Source organism: Calliphora vicina, chromosome 1 (assembly GCF_958450345.1).
Source record: "Calliphora vicina chromosome 1, idCalVici1.1, whole genome shotgun sequence".
Lineage (NCBI taxonomy): Eukaryota > Metazoa > Arthropoda > Insecta > Diptera > Calliphoridae > Calliphora > Calliphora vicina.
In genome coordinates this window covers 18,939,284-18,952,222 of record NC_088780.1, presented here as the reverse complement: position 1 = coordinate 18,952,222, position 12,939 = coordinate 18,939,284, and the positions used below count along the sequence as shown (strand labels likewise).

General features: G+C 25.5%; 1 protein-coding gene across 7 annotated transcripts in view; it reads right to left on the bottom strand.

Annotated features, from left to right (window-relative positions):
* Nucleotides 1-12,939, bottom strand: part of SNF4Agamma (SNF4/AMP-activated protein kinase gamma subunit) — a 279,015-nt gene that overhangs the window by 85,514 nt on the left and 180,562 nt on the right. For 2 of the 7 annotated variants that reach the window (XM_065498135.1, XM_065498215.1), the window contains exon 1: nt 7,993-8,133. The exons of 4 other annotated variants lie outside the window; for them this stretch is intronic. The gene's annotated coding sequence lies outside the window, so the exon portion shown is untranslated. Of the gene's footprint in view, nt 1-7,992; nt 8,134-12,939 lie in introns of those variants that run through there. One more of the 7 variants, XM_065498290.1, reaches the window with a different exon arrangement.

Genomic DNA, 12,939 nt, shown 5'->3' with positions numbered 1-12,939 from the left:
GCTCCGGCCAAGCCTTCTTTTTCTGAGTACTTAACATAAACAACAACAAGCTCATGTCATGCAATGTAAAGTGTCAAGTTACCAGATTAACAACACACACTGTAATTATATGTCTTAGAGCTGCCAGAGAAGCTGTATTAACAGCAAAGTGTTGAGTTGAGTTTAGGTTAGGTGTGGTGAAATGAGTTGATTTTGTTAAATTTAGTTAAATTGTTGTAATATTTATATTTTTACACTCTTTTAAATGATTTTATAATGTTGTACACTTTATTTTAATGTCAATTAAGTTTAGTTTAAATAATTTAACAAAATAAAATATTTTTAACATTTAAAATATTGAAATTTTCTTATTAACCCCTGTGTGCTGAACTTTATGACATTTACTAAGCTATAATAGCAGGATTTTAATACAAATTTTCTTAAACAATTGTTTATATTTTAATTTTTTACCCCCTAATTCGGAAAAACAATCGGATATCATATGATTTCCATACAAATTTTCAAAATAAATTTCCTATCCATATTTCAAAATCAATTCCATAGTATATTTTGTAAGTTTTGGGTATTTTTATAACTAAATTACGGAATAGCAACTCAAATATAGACAATACCATAAATAAACAACAATTTATTTCAAAGTAAACAAGTTTATTTATAGTTTTCTTAAACAAAAAACAAAACTATTTACAAGCTGCAAAATATAAAGTCACGTGTTAAATTATTGCAATTGTTTTTTTATAAATTAAAATTCTCTAAAGCATAAATTAAAAAATATTTCTAAAGGTTTCCAAAATCGCTTTGTCCCTTTGTAAATTATGCCTTAAACATGGATGATTCAATTTTATATATTAAGCAATTTGTTTTTGAATATTTATTTTACAATTATTTCATATTTTTGTTGTTGTTAAAGCAAATTGTGTTGGGTTTTGAATAATTGAACTTTGCATTGTTGTATAAATTATTTCATTATTTGTTAAAGAAAACAGAAAAAAAACATTTTTTGCATAATAAACTTAATAAACAAGAATTAATAATTAATTTTGTATAAAAAAATAAGCTAAAGAAAGAAAAAAAGTAATGTTTTATAGTAAATGGGGTCAAGAAGAGTTTAATTAAACAATATTCTGTTAATTAAGTTAGAATTTTAATTAAATTGATCGCACTTAATGTAAATGATATTCAAATTTTTAATTGCTAAATGGCTGAAGTGGAAATTATTCAAAAACATACAAGAAAATTCTAGCAATATGCAGAAAATAAAATGCTACAGAATTAAATAAATAGAAAAACACAAGTCTGGTAACTTTTTTAAAGGAGGGGAGTTTAATTAAAAAGAGTTTGGCAACTTAACAAGTTTCAAAGAGCTACCAGACTGGCGGACTGCCAAAGTAAGGTTGCCCAATAGGTATATTCCCAATGTTTATAATAAATAGAGATTTATGATGCTAAAAATAAATATTTTATAAAAATGGAAATGTTATAATTCGTTAAATTGTTAAACAAATATGTTTTTATTGTTTTCTCAGAAGATTAGCAGTCAGTTAGAAAATTTATTCAAACTAACCATTATAAATTTATTGCTTTGTTTTCATTATCGCTCACTTATCATTTATCGCTCTTATCTGGATAATTTTTAAAATATTTCATTTTAATTTCCATTTTTTTGTAATATTTATTAAAGATAAAATTATATAGGTTTCTCAATATATTGCTCATTGCTATAAAACTCATAAAAAATATTTAATAAACATTTTCTTTATTTTAGTTTAGTTGCCTTTTCAAGTTCATTATTTTTCTAATTAAAACTTTTATTAAAATTTCCTTCTCTTTTTTACCTAATTAACAATTTCCTTTTATTCTTGCAAGTTATTACATTACGTCTATATATAATAAAACATCATAAAAATAAAGTTCAAGTAAATATAACCAAGTTTTATTACTTGTTTTGCAATTAAAAACTAATTTTAGAAGTTTAAACAAGAAATTGACAGGAAATAAATAGAAAAGTTTTGCATACATATGTATTTATAAAAGAAAATGCTGTTGACAATAACAATATGAATAAAATAATTACATTTTTATTAGGTTTTCTAGTTAAATTTCATAAAATTATTAAAGTCCCAAATTATGCTGTTTTCAATTGCAACTGACAGCTGCAAAAAGGTGATAAAGTAAAAATCAATTAGTCCCTTCGTGACCAGCACATGTTAATCATACATTACATACTTCGAAACTCAACTTTTTTTAATTTGCGCTAAAGTTTGTTGAACTGCAGCTTTCCATCTCTGTTACTCTCTGGCAAAGAGATGCCAGAGTGTAAATAAGAAAGGTTGCCATTGGTAGGATTTTTAATAGGGATGCCAACTAATATTTGACAATTGTGGCAATAAAAATTGCTACGTGGAGACCTCGGGTAATGTAAAATGGTTGAATTGAATAATGTTTATCCAAATAGAGGCATTTTATTCAGTGAAATCCAGAAGTTTAGAGAAAAAACTCGTAATAATATTAAAAAATCTATATATTTTAATAAAACTAGAAAATATGTTGCCAAAAGTGTTAGAAAGTTCAACAAGTAGCTTATGATTAAGAATGTTTATTGAATTATTTACTTAATTTATTTTATTTATCATTTCTAATGATGCTTTCTTTATTAATTAAAGAACTTTTATCGCTAAAAGTTAAAAGTCCAAAGTATTGAAAAACATTTAATTAAAACTATTTTAAGCAGACCATAGGTTAGATTTAAAACTCCAAAAAATAGTGGTTGACAAAACAATGGTAACGTTCAAATGGCCAACGTTCAAAAAAAAAATAGTAAGAAATTTTTATTATTTTTTTTTAAAAGTTCTTAGAAAAGTAAAATAAAACAAATTTTAAATTGAAAATGTAAAAATGAACTGCAAAACCTTGTGCAACTCCATTTAGGGTGTCTCTAAAAAATAGAGCTATCAAAACAACTTAATTTGTATGGCCTCCATTACTTACTTAAATTGAAATCAAAGAGGATTTTTATGGTTGTTTACTTTCAAATTAAATTATTTATTTTTTTAAGTTGTTTTATAGAAACGTCATTTATTTTTAAACAACCACTCACTACTCTATTGCCTACAATTATGGTTAAACACAAATAAAAAAAACATATTTTGAAAAAAAAAGAAAACAAACAAAAAAAATATTTGAAAATATTTATTTTATTGTTTTTAAGCATGAAAAAGAACGAAAGAATTTATTTTAAAACTGCGCAGTTTATTATTTTGAACAACAGCATGAAGAAGCACACAAAAAAAAAGTTAGTTTAATTTTTTTGTTTTGTTTTATTTTCTGGATTTTGTTTTAGTCTTATTTTTTGTTTTGCCTCTAGAAAAGCAATTTTTTTGCTTCTTTTTTTTGTTACTAATTTTATTATATACATGGGTTGGTGGTTAAAATAAAAAAAGACCGGCATAAACAATACTATAAACTTGAAAATTACTCTGTTTTAATAGTTTCTGGTAAAAAAGTTAAATATTTAAGGCGTAGTTTTTACGTATTTAACACAAAACAAAAGTACATAGCTAAGTACAACACATAAATTGTTTGAATTATGGAGATTTTAAAAATTATGTAACAAAATTTTTTTTTATTGAAATTTCAATTAACCAAAGTTTAAGAATTTTTTTTAAACATTTGTAAAAAACTATGGCAAATATTGCTGTACTTTAATAAATTCCTATAAGAAAATCTTTTAAAATTTGCTTTGCATTAAAAGCAAATAAAACTAATTTTTACATTAATCCCAATATTTGACCTCAATTAATGATTAATACAACCCTGTTAGTAAAAATGTTTGCAAACAACAACTCCAACTACAAGAAGAAGAAAACAGAATTCTCATGTAAACAAATGTTGTTGTTGTTTTACATGAAATTCCACCAATTAGAACATTTGGCAACATAAACAATCTCTTACACAAGCACTCACATCCACACAAACTCTCAATTGACATTCCTACTCAGTTTTAATTGTTGTATGAAGGTATGTTTGTTTACTTTATTTTCTTACCCCATACCCCACAACAAAAACAACAGCTTATCAATCACACTGTCAGGAATGCAAATATTATTGATACAAATGCAAATGAAATGTGTAGTTTTGTGGCTAAATGCGTCTTTATAAGTTAAATAACTACGATTTTAAATATTTAGTTGTTGGCATTTTATTAAATTTACATAAAATTATAAAAATTCATTGGATTTCTTTATAATTTATTCATTTAACTGTTGTTTAAAAGCCGGTATGATGGGACATTTTTGTCACTTAATATTTTATGGAAAATTTTTTTTATGATTTTCCTTTAAATTTCAATGGAATATATTTTTATTTAAAGCATTGTTTCATTTTAAAGTCTATAGCATACAAAATAGTACAGGTTTTTTCAAAAACATTGAGATGTTTAAAAAAATCTTATGGAATAATCCTCAAAAATAAAATACCTTCAAATTAAAGTAAAAAATTCTCATTTCTTAGCTTGAAAAGACTTTAATATGAGTTTTTAATGTTCAACTTTGATCAGACTTCAGATAGTGTAAAGATAGCTTAACCATAAATATTCAAAATAGACATGCCAATTACAATTTTCATAATTTAATCAAATTTAAAGTTTTATTTGTTATATTTTTTCTCTGTGTAACTTACTTATGTCATTTACAATTACTAATTGAGAAATTTATTCTTAAAAAAACACACAAATAAACATCTAAGTATTTAAATGAAATGGAAAAATTTACCACAGTAATAAAATCCATTTTATTACAAAACCAAAAAAAAAAAATTATAAATAGGTTTATTGTGGAGGCATATAATTTGTGTAAAAACAAATTTCAATTAAACGCAAAAATCCCATTGTTTATTCTTTTTTGTTAGCTGCCAAATGTAAAGATTATATTTATTATTTAATATATTTGTTTATGTTAGAAATAACAAAAAAAAAATAAATTAAATTCCTAAGCTACTACTAAAATTTCAACGTCTAAAGAAAACAATAGACTAGAAATAGAAACAATTTTATTGAAAAGAAAAAAATAAAACTGACCTAGAGCATGATAAAAATGATTAAGCTTGAAAATAAAATCACTTTAAAGGGAATGTGATTAAATAGAAAAAATAATAAAAGGAATTTGTATTTATTTCTTTTGTTTACTTAAAGCCATCAAAGTTCCTTGTTATTTTTAATAAATTCCAAATTTTAAGCCAAAAATTCTAAGAATTTCTTTTCAATTCTTTAAAACAAGTTTCTTATATTGTTTTCATTATTATAATTTTCTAATTTATTTGTTAAATTTAAATAAATTTTGCATTAATTATGTTTATAAACAGCTCGAGGTAGCAAACACGTTTTTGTTTTCAATAATTGACAAAAGCCAGCTGTCAAATTATCTTGTTTCATTTCAATTTATCTTAAATCTATTGAAAAATACCGCAAAAAAAACGGTAACAAATGGTTTGTGTTTTACGTAATTTTAAAATACACTGAAGAAATTATAAGGGTTAGACAGATTTATAAGCAAATCTGGCAACCTTTTTCGTAATACAAAGAGAGATGGAGCAAAAAAGAAGAAGATGAAGGAGTGTTGAAGTTACCAGATTTAATGTAAATTATTGAAAACAAAGAGAAAGAAGAAGAAAGAAAGATAGTTACAGTTAGACTTGGCAGATTTAACGATTTTTAGATTAATATCGTTTAATTATGAAGTTAAGATTTATTTATTGTAAATTAAAAATGGTAAATTGTGCAATGAAGAAGAATAAGTCATATATCTATAATATAATAAAAAAAATCCTTTTCATTTATATTTTTGTGGCATTTCTTATGACACTTCTGAGAAATTATTTTAATTTTCATATTTTTTTCCGGCGAACATTTATTTTCATAATTTTCTTCTTTAAAGAAAAAACAATCTATATAATTTTTGTGTATAAATTTATTCTTAAGTTGGCGTGTAAATGGCTAGCAATATTATTATGTGTTTTTTATAATTCTATATATTTTTATCCACACTTATTTTTAAATGAGATTTGCTATTCGTTTTTTTTTTAGTTAGAGTGAAATAAAAAAAACATACCAATTTTCTTGTTTTATTTATGGTGTGGTATGGAAAAAACATATTACCATCACATGCTTTGTTTATAAATTTTGTATTTTAGAAAAAAGGGGGCAGACGTTTAAAATCATGTGACTTACAGTAAGGCGCGTGCATAAGAGGAGCAAAATAAAAGAATATTATATATAAAAAAACTGAAAATATACTTATTATACCCCTCAACATAAGTGGGAAGGGCAGGCGAGGGAAAAAATCAAAAAGTTTTAATATAAAAAAGGAAAAAAATAAAGAATTAAAATAAATTTTACTTTATTTTCCATCTTAAATGGTTGACCAGGAACCGTGCCTTCTGGTCATTCTTTTTTTAATTTCTATATTATTCATTTGTGACCCCACAAAGTATATACCTACATATATTCTCAACCGTTTTGGATAGTGGATTCAATATAGCCATGTCCGTCTATATGTTGAAATCACTTTTCCCTAGACCCCCAAAGAACTTATACAAATGATCTATACATCACTGAATCCGCTATAGTCCCGCTTATGTTGCTATTGACTGAGATATAAACAAAAAACCATGACCTAGATTTTTTATCTACCTATTTTTGATCTATGTAATTTCTATAGATAATATGGATATCTAATGATAGATATTTCAAAGACCTTTGCAACGAATCATATAACGCCATAGTAAGTCAGACCTACAATGGATAAAAATCGGTAAAAATATTTTTTAACCTAAATTTTTTTTATAAAAAAATTTTTTTTGTAATAAAATTTTTTTTTACTAATAAATTTTGAAATAGATTTTTTTTTAAATTTATTAATAAAAAAATCTAAAAAAAAAATTAAAAAATAAATTTTTCGTGAAAAATATTTTTTAGTTCCAATTTTTTTTCACCAAAAAAAATGTGTTTGTGATAAAATTTCTAACACTAATTAAAAAAAAAAATTGTGAAAAATTAAAAAAAAAAAATTGTTCAATAAAAAATTAAAAATAATTTTTTTTTTAAATTTTTTTTACCTAAAAATATTTAAAGAATTTTATTTTAAAGCAAAATTTGGGGTAGGTTTATAAAATTCGGCACAGTCGAATATAGCTCTCTTACTTGTTTTACCATAATATTGTTTTCACTAAACAAAATTCTTCAATCGTTTATTATATTTCCAGCTGAAGTTATGAAAAGCTTTAAATTTAACAGAAAAAAAATTCTCCATTCAATTTTATTAATATTTTGGTTTATTCATTGAATTTGCTTCAATACATAAATTAAACTGCAACTGTTTTGTATTTGAAACTAAAATAATGCTGTTATTGCAAAATTATGTATGTGGCATGGGGTCTCCACGAGCAATAAACTAAGAAATAATTATGTCAGGTGTGAAATATTGCTTAATAATTCATCAAAATTTGGAAAGAAAGTATCATTATTCTGCCGATGTTCTTGCTTATGTTAAGAAATAAAAATTAAGCATAGGGCCTGGGGGTTCTTAATTAAAACTGTTTGACATAATGCATTTTTTTTTGCTGCAGTGATGCAATTATCTGGGCATTTAAGAAAGTTTTAATTCTCTTAACGATAATATATTTTAATTAGACAACTTTCAAATACCTATCAACACCGGTAGCCTTCCATTAAGGCTAAAAGTAATAAATATAAAACCGGCAAAATACTAATTATACAGCTTAAACCAAATATTCAATTTATTTTTTATAATATTTGTGCATTATTTTTATTATTGTTCATGTGACTTGAAATTAAAAATATTTAAAAAAAAATCTGTCCACATTATTATTCGAAAAACACAACACATTAAGCACGTTTTTGTTTTTTTTTTTGTTTCAAAAAATAAATTATTTTAAGGCAAAAATATAAATTAGATAAATATTTAAAAAAACACTTACGTAATTTTGTTTTAATTTATAAAATAAGAAGCCCCATAAAGGGTGTTTTGTTTTGTTTCTAGTAGGAATTCTACTCTTATTATTAATGGTTTTTTTGTTTATTTAATAGACAAAAATACCCAGCAGACACTTTATAATTTATAACTTCTTATTTGTTTTTTTTTGCTTAATTAAAACTTGATTTTCGTAATTAAAAAAAAAAAAACCTTAAACTTGAATTTTTGTTTGTTTCAATCAAACCGGTTTTAATTAAATTCAAACATCACAAAAAATTATATTATGAATATTCAATTGGTAGCTATAGGTAACTATCAAACAAAATATTCAATATTTTTTTTACAATTTTAATAAATTATGTTCACTTTTTTTTAAAATTTCTTTAATTCAGTTTTGAAATTTCAAAATTTTTTGTTTTAAATAAATTTCTCACACCTTTTTTTTTGTGTTATTAAGAAAATTTCTTTTTCTTTAATAGGTATTTACATATTTTAGATTTCGTATTTATGTTGTAACATTTCTTAAATATTTCTTGGTTTTCTTTTTACTCTTTATTTGTTTATTTTATCAATCAAATTATATTAATTGTTGTTGTGTTTTTTGTTGCTTATTTTTTATTCACTTTGTTTTTCTTTGATTTTTTCTGTATCACATAAAAAATCACTAAAGAAAATAGAACAATATCTTGAAGCTCTACTAGAAAAAATATTATTTATAATTCTGAAAATATTCACGTCTCTTCCATGAGGTTGCTTAAAATTGACTGAAATATTTGTTTAACAAAAAATGCGTTTTATGATATCAAAACAGACAGACTGAAACAAACAAAAATAAAAAAATACAAACGAAAGCAAGAAGAAAACTTAAAAAAAACCGGAGTAGCAGCAGCGACATAGGCAGTAGCCGCAGCAGCAGCAGCAGCTCCCATCCATAGAAAGAAGAAGAAGAAAAATATCAAAGCAAATTGAAGAAAATATAGTAAACAAAACAGCCCCCCCAATGATGTTAGATAAAATAAACAATGTTTAAAAGTGTGAGTAATTCTCACTGTTGTTGAGAGCAGAACATAATGAAAAGAGAGGCGTTATGAGTAATGTTAACAGTTAACAGCATAACAAAACTACTAAAAACAGTGATGCCATGTGGAAATAAGTTATTTCACATCTAAAACGTTTAAAGAAATATTGTTTTAAGGTTTTTTTTTATGATTTAATTTATAATTTGTTTTATATTCTTTAGTATTTGTACTCAGTAGTGTTTAATATTAAGTAACTTGTTTTGTTTATATGTCTTCATTAGTTTTGTGAATTTTATGATTTCAAAATTGTTATTTGGATCATTATATTCTTTATTATTTGTACTCGATAGTGTTTAATATTAAGCAATTTGTAATTTTGTTGCGTTTTAAGAACTCCAAAGAATTAAAAGGATTTAATATATGAAATTTAATAAATTTTTTATCGAAATTTCAATGTATTCAAGTTTAAATTATTTTTTTTTTAGTTTAATAATAAGAAACAGTTTACATTGCCCCATTTATGAGGTAATGACGCATTTGGGCCTTTAATTTTAAACATTTTAATAAACCTATCATTATGAGAATTTAATGTATAACACCTTAGACCTTTGTTTTTTTTAAAGAATTTCTTTGTTTACAAATCAAAGCTAAATTTATCAATTATACCTACTAGATTTTGTGATAATATGTTCAAATTAAAACGTAATAAGTATAATAATCTTTTAAATTTGCAACTAAAATAAGAAACCACAAAAAAGTGATAACATTTTTTAACAATTAAATAGAAAAAGATTGCAAATTTACTCGCAATTTGCATTTTTATAGAAAGTCAGACAAGAAAATATTGTTTGTAGGTGAACAACCATTGAAATCAGATAAATTTTAAAAGCAAATGTCACACAATTTTAACAAGTAAGACTATACCGAATCTTATATACCCTTCACCAAATTATACTTTAAAATAAAAATTTTAAATATTTTTAGGTAAATAAAATTTTTTCGAATTGTTTTTTTAATTTTTTTTTTAAATTTAAAATTTTTTTTTTAATGTTTAGCGAAAAAAAACTTTTGGTGAAAAAAAAAATCGGGTTAAAAAATATTTTTTTTTTGGCGCCATTCGATTATTTTCTCTGAGGATATGTAAAGTTCCAGGTCTAAGCAAATCAACCAGAGACTATCGTTATTGCTGAAATACAGCCTGGTATACTGCGAATGGTGTGTGAAAATTGGACCTCAGAAAGTGATTCTGAGTCGATCGGTATATTTTTGGGCGTTATGATGGTAAACAAACTAAACTGCACTTCTTTATCAATATTAACCCTATCTATTACTGCTTTTAAAATTAATATATCAAATCTTACACTTAATTAAAACGTAGACAAATAAATATTAATTTTAAAACTACATATTGCGCAGAATTTTTAAATATAACCAATCTCAATTTCTAGATAATAAAAAGTAAACACTAGAAATTTAAAACGCATAAAATATAACATAAACACTAAAAATTAACATAAGTTGGTGGTGGTTTCTATGTTAAACACGTGAAATGTTATGCATAACTTGTTCAAGACTGTGATAGAATTTAATAGAAACATAAAGAAACGAGAAAAATAACATTAGATGTTAATAAAATAACCTTAACAGAGAGATACATATATTTGAAGTCAGACATAAATAAACAGCTAATAAGAAGATGTTAAATTTTTTTTAACAGAAAGTAAAAGTATTGAGAGGGTAAATTGGTAAATCAATTGAAATTAAAGGCTAACTATTTCAATACAGACAAATTTGTGTGTGCATTAGTGCGACAGTGTTTGATTGGCTCCTTTTTCATTTAAAAATAAACTAATGCCAAACTAAGTGGCATCACTGACCACCGATGGCTTTAAAACATTTGACATAAAGCAGTAATGCCAACTATAATTTTCCGGAGCGCTAAACTTTTATTATTATGGCTGTAATTGCAATGTTACAATATAACAGCAGTGGCGAACGTGACTTAATTTTAATTGTATTAAAGGAATATCTTGTTTGTTTAACACTTTCAAAATCTTACTTCAAAGCCCACTCACAAAATTTATCTAAATTAAATAGAATTTATTTCACAATCTAAAACCTGTTATTGTCATATAAATTATTAGATTTTATTGTAAAAAATTTTATCATTAAATCCAAAACTTATGTCAAAAAGAGTTGAAATAAAATTATAAATAAAAAAAATGTCACGAGACAGAAGATAAACAAGTTTTATATTGGCTGTATGACTTAAAAATGCGGGAATTTGTTCAAATGTTTAGTATTAATTTTGATACATTTGAAACAATATAAATTCATTGGAAGTATTGGTCATTGTAAGCTATGACCTTTTCCCATCTTTCTGGCAACAAATGGATTCCGAGTCATAAGAACTGCTCAGCTTTTGAGACCAAGAACGAATCAAGCCAATCGCGGTTGTCATAGAATCCAACCATTGTCGGAATCGGTTTGAAAACGACTGAAAAAAGTACATTGTTCTCGTGAAATTGAAAGTTATCGGTTTTATATTCGATCTAGAATTAAATTCTTTATCTTTATTTCATAAGTCAAATGTATCTTTTTTGTCATTTTCAAAACCGATTCCGACAATGATTGGATTCTATAACAACCCCGAATATCGGAGACTCTATTCCAAAGTGAAGCGTATCCCAGATAGAGCGTTCTGCATCGATCGAAACAAATAGTATTCGTGCGAGGAATATAAAGCGGTTGAGGTGAAACTTCGCAACATGTGGCCGAGCGTTGTTCTGACGGAATATTCTGGGTATTTTTCAGCCAATTCTCGCTTCAAACGAATCAGTTGTATTCGGTACAGGTTCCCTGTGATGGTCTGGCCAGCTTTAGGCAGCTCATAATAGATAGGACCCTTTTGCTCCCATTAAATACAGAGAATTACCTTAGCACCATGGATATTTAGCTTTGGTATCGATTCGGCTGGTTGCAGGGCTTCAAATAGGATCTCTTAGACTTCAGATTATCGTAATGGATCCATGATTCCATCGCAAGTAATGATTCGGTGCAAAAATGATTTTCTTTTATAGCATACAAGCAGCATTTCGGACATGCAAAATCGTGTTTCAAGGACTCTTGGCTTCAATTCGTATGTTACCCAATTTCCCTGCTTTTGGTTGAATCCTGTTCCTCACAAACGTTTTGAAATTGCTGCTTGAATAGCTCCCAATGATTGTTGCAAGCTCTTTTGCTGAGTTTGACAACAATCTTCATGGAGTAATGCCTCCCATTCTTGGTCTTTAAACTTTTTTGGCTAGTCTGGGCGATCTTTGTCTTCTACCGTGTCAAAATCACCACTTCGAAAGCGAACAAGCCATCTCCTCGCACGTTGAAAACAATGAAACATTCACCATAAGCTTTGGTGAGAAATCGTTGTGCTTTAGCAGCACTTTTTATCCAAATTAAAGAAGTAAAGCAAAACTTCCCGAATATGACGCTTTGTTGTTACAAAATTCGACATTTTCGAAGCAAAGAAAAACTTTGTTGTTGGCAGCACCATGTTCAATAGCTAAGTGAGAATAAATTACAGATATGTACCTCTCAAAATGACATATAAGTTATTAAAAACCAAAAACCGCGTTCAAAAGATATTCTATTGTAAATCGCACATTTTTAAGTCATACACCCAATCTTTCTCTTTCCATGAGAGCTGCCCCCAGGAACTGAATTTTGCCTTTTTTGAAATGTCAAAATTATCACCTCTGTATACTTTGAGCTTTAGGTGGCTTTTCTACTGCTCATTTTATAATTTCCTTATTTATTTGTATTTTTTTTATAGCTTTTTAACTATTTCAATTCTTTATGTTTTATTTATTTACTTTATATTAAGTATATATTTTTATTTTTTTGTTTAAATTGTTTGTACAATTTTGTAACCACAA